Raw genomic sequence first — 4,613 nt, forward strand, 5'->3', positions numbered from 1 at the left:
GTGGGTTACATACATAATATGGAGTTATGCATAGAAATGATTAGTTGCTCACAAGTCCTTTTAGTGTCATTTAGGTGCATGGAAAGGCAGTTTCTGTGCCATTCTGTGAATGTATGTGAATGTATGAAGACCAGAGATTAAGAGGTCTTTAAGGAATCTCTGAAAGTCTGTTCTTTGTCTCCTAGGTGGGGAGAAGTCAATCCACAGAGCTCGTGATTGTGGTTACTATCACGTGATGGTCATGCTGTCATCTCTTTGACCATTTAATCTTGATTACTTGCCCTAAAATTGACAATCTCCTTCCTGAGTTGTTATGATCAGTGTGTTCCTTTTGTGTTAATGTTGAAAGCTGTTCTGTGAAAGAGTTGGTTAGGCTTGCTTCAGACTGGCTAGTGCTAGGATCTGATTTATGAACATCCTGTTGTCTTCTGCCTTTCTGTGGAATTCGGCTCCTCATGTTTCAACTGTGTCCTTGCTCGAATCTTAAATTGTCTGACTTGGTCTGACCCTACAAATATAATTTAATTACTATCACTAATTGCAAAGAAAATATTGCTATTTTTACATTAAAAAAAACAATATAATCTATCTTTATTGCACTTAGTATAGCATACATCGCTAAGAAAATATTATCTAATTGGTATTTACACTTAAATAGCATCTAAGACTCTTTGCACTTAATGCAAATAACCACTGCCTTCCAAATAAATCCACAGCAGAAGAGCTGTGCATCTGTGAGCAACACAGTGCTGTTTGGTTTAATTTCATATTTAAAAACAATTTACTGAATTTTTAACAACAATTTAACAATTTAACCTTATATTGTAAATACATTTTAAAATTAACCTTCCTGACCCTAAGAATATATCAGAGAAACTCACACTGGGTTGCTGAAAAGATCTGAAGAATTGTTTCCAATCCGAATCTCTGCCCCGTTTATCCTGTATTCATAGCAGTCGGGTCTGTTAGTGATGGTCACTCTGTTCACGCTGTACTTCTTCCGCAGATTCAGCTTCCACCACGGGTCACTCTGTAAGTCTGTATGAGTACAGGTGGAGTTCAACCCATCCAGAGCGTTTTGGGCATACCAGTCATAATATAATGTTGATTGATTGGCTGTGCCCCATCCTGCTATGTTCACTGAAATATGTTCAAAGGAGAAAACTCATTTACATTTACAGTTATTTATTTCTATTCTGACTGTAATTTAAATTATGAGCTTCTGCTTTGAAATAATGAGTATTGTAAAAAAAAAATCACAAGTTTGTCACTTTTTTTTTGTAATAAGTTGATTCGAAATTACACTGAAGACATTTATTATGTACCAAAAGATTTATATTGCAAATAAATTCTGTTCTTTTGAGATTTCTGTTCAACAAAGAATCAACATTGATAACAATCAGAAATGTTTCTTGAGCAGCAAATCAGCATATTAAAATGATTTCTGAAGGATCATGTGACACTGAAGACTGGTGTAATGATTACATTTTACAATATATTACCACAGAAAAAGTCATTTCACAATATTATCATATGATGATATTATTATGATTAAATAAATGTAGCCTTGTTGAACATAAGAATCACACACACGCACACACACACACACACACGCACACACACACACGCACACACACACACACACAATTCCTTTATATACAGTATATATATATTTTTTTCTTTTCTTATCTCCTCTTCCCAATCTTTCACTCTGATGTTGTGCTCTTTTTGTCTTTTGTACTTTCGTTGACTTGCTCATTGCTGCTCTCTCACAGATTTCAAAAATGTATCAGATAAATTCACAGTGGATGATCTTGAGTCATTGAGATGTTGTTAGGAGGGTGGATCTTCAATATTTTGTAATCACTTAATAATTCCTTACATTTATATAGCGCTTTTCTGGGCACTCAAAGCGCTTTACATAGAAAGGGGGAATCTTCTCAACCACCACCAGTGTGCAGTATCCACCTGGATGATGCGACGGCAGCCATATTGCGCCAGAACGCCCACCACACACCAGCTTATTGGTGGAGAGGAGAAGGAGTGAAGAAGCCAATCAGTATATATACACTTATATATACACTTCTGGATGGTTATCAGGCAACATCTGCAGAACTCAATCTGCATTATTTTGTATACACTATGCCTTAATTTCACATCATGTTGCGCAGTTGCAAAACTTTCAGTGATTTTTCTTTTGACTTGGACAGTCAGATAGTCCTGCTGGGCTATTTAAGTTCATGAGTTTTTATCAGGTGTTTAAAATGTTTACATTGTAGAGCCTTGAAAATGTTTCACAGCAGCACAAACTCACTAATAAAAGGTGTAATAGTGTTTAATTCACAAAATCTCACCTTCTCTTCCTGCCTTCGTTTGAACTGAGAAAAATCCTTGAAATGAGAAACACAGAATGATGTTCAGTATTTATATTTTTCTTATAAGTATAAAACTACATTTTGTTAGAATTACACTTTTTTTTTTTTGCCAGTTGAGTAAACTTCAGTACAGTATATAAAATAATTTATTTATGCCTATTGTTCAAGGGTGTTTAACCAAGAACATATTTTTAATATTATACAAATTATTAAACAGTCTGTAGGTCAGTAAGATATGAAACAGATTGTATGTATTACTTATCCAGTAGAAACAACAGACTCGTGTAGAATGTTCTCATGTGCATTCCATGTGATTTGTGATTCTTTCTGCTTTCATTTGCAGATGTTTGAATAAATGTTGTTTCTGGGAGAAACACATTAGTTCAACTTTACTTCAGAGTCACATGATCCTGTTTCTCCTCCAAATGTTCTCTCTGACTGGAGCTGGAAAATGTTTACAGAAATTAAAAAAAAAAAAATTAAAAATAAATAAATAAAACAAGTGAACACAGTTTCACTGAAAATAATGGTAAATTGCAATTTCATTTTAGTGATTAATGATAACAAAATGTCAATGCTGTCGAAATTTTACATGTATCTGTTTGGCAGATACTTTTATCTAAAGCAAGTCAAGGGCTGTATTCAATTTGGTATTCAAATTCAGTGGCACCACATTTCTACTCAGATTCTTTAATTATTCCATGCTGTTCTAACCTGTATGCCTTTCTTTCAGTGAAACACCAAGGGATAATTTTTGAAGTGAATAAGAATTGAAACGGTCAAGCTCCAAAATAACAAAATCAAGCATAACCATGCCACAGAAGTGGTTCATATCTGACAGTTTTCACAAAAACAGCTTAGACTCCCTTTGTGCCTGCTTTCTGATGTCAAAGCCTGGAGGTCTTTATTTTATTTTATCTAAATGAAAGTAAAAAAAAAAAAAAAAAGAGATAATTGTGTTTGGCTCTTCTAAAGTCCGAAACATTTCTCATTTAAATTCTGGTGTTTTACCTTCAGTGAAATCATTTGTAAAAAAAACAAAAACAAAAAAACGTGGGCCTCTTATTTGATAGTGCACTTAAATTTGATTGGCAAATACATTTAGTTGTCAAATCAAGTTTGTACGAACTAAGAGCGCTGACTTAAGACTTTCCTTTCTTTTAAGCACTTTGAAACTACAATTCATGCTTTTATTTCTTCTCGAATTGATGATTGTAATTTCCTGTCTCTGGGAATAAACAATTCTTCATTACCCAGATTACAATATGTCCGAAACACGGCTGCAAGACTCTTAACTGGTGTTCGCAAATACGAAGATATTACTCCCGTGTTAAAGTCTTTACATTGGCTCCCAGTCCACGTTAGAATTTAAAGTGCTTCTGCTTGTTTTTAAATGTTTAAATGGCCTCACTACCTCTTACTTGTCTGACTTGTTGTGTGTACACCATCCACTGAGAACTCTTAGGTCTGTCAACCAGAGTTTGTTAACTGTTCCAAAGTCAAAATTAACATCCAGATGTAATCGAGCTTTTGCCATAGCTGCACCTAAACTTTGGAACACTTTACCAATCCAAATTAAAACTGCACCAACATTACATATTTTTAAATCAAAGTTAAATACATATCTCTTCACTATAGCCTATGACTTGTGATTTCCTTTGTTATCTGTTGTTGTTTGCTGGGTAGTATTTTTAGAGCATTGTTCAGCTGGTTGGTCAACTGTGTTTTTTTGTTTGTTTTCTTTTTAAAGGGGTCATATGATGCTTTTTTAAAGATCATTATTTTGTGTATTTGGTGTAACAGAATATGTTGACATGCTTTAATGTTCAAAAAACACTTTATTTTTAAAATACTGTACATTATTGTAGGTCCTCTATGCCCCGCCTCTCTCAAACGCTTCGTTTTCTACAAAGTCCCTCCTTCCGACAAGCGCAGTCTGCTCTGATTGGCCAGCTGACCCAGTGCATTGTGATTGGCCGAACACCACAAGAACTCGTCGGAAATGTAACACCCCTTACCATAATCGCGAGCTTCATCTTTCAAAATAAATGTAAAGACAGAGCCCGAAAGGGGAACAGAGACGCGTGACAGACACAGTGATGAAGCTGGTATGTGTTTGCAGTAGACAAGCCACGGTTAAGACAGCTGACTCCACTGTGATGTGACCCCCTCTCTCTTGCTCTCTCGCGCTCTCTCTCTCTTGCTCTCTCTCTCTCTCTCTCTCTCTCTCTCTCTCGC

General features: G+C 35.4%; 1 pseudogene; it reads right to left on the reverse strand.

Annotated features, from left to right (window-relative positions):
- The window catches only part of LOC107681777 (uncharacterized), an 11,856-nt pseudogene extending 9,176 nt beyond the window's left edge, over positions 1-2,680 (reverse strand).
- Positions 2,681-4,613: the final 1,933 nt, after the last annotated feature.

The sequence above is a fragment of the Sinocyclocheilus anshuiensis genome, unplaced genomic scaffold, assembly GCF_001515605.1.
Source record: "Sinocyclocheilus anshuiensis isolate Anshui unplaced genomic scaffold, SAMN03320099.WGS_v1.1 scaffold2119, whole genome shotgun sequence".
NCBI classification, from domain to species: Eukaryota; Metazoa; Chordata; class Actinopteri; order Cypriniformes; family Cyprinidae; genus Sinocyclocheilus; species Sinocyclocheilus anshuiensis.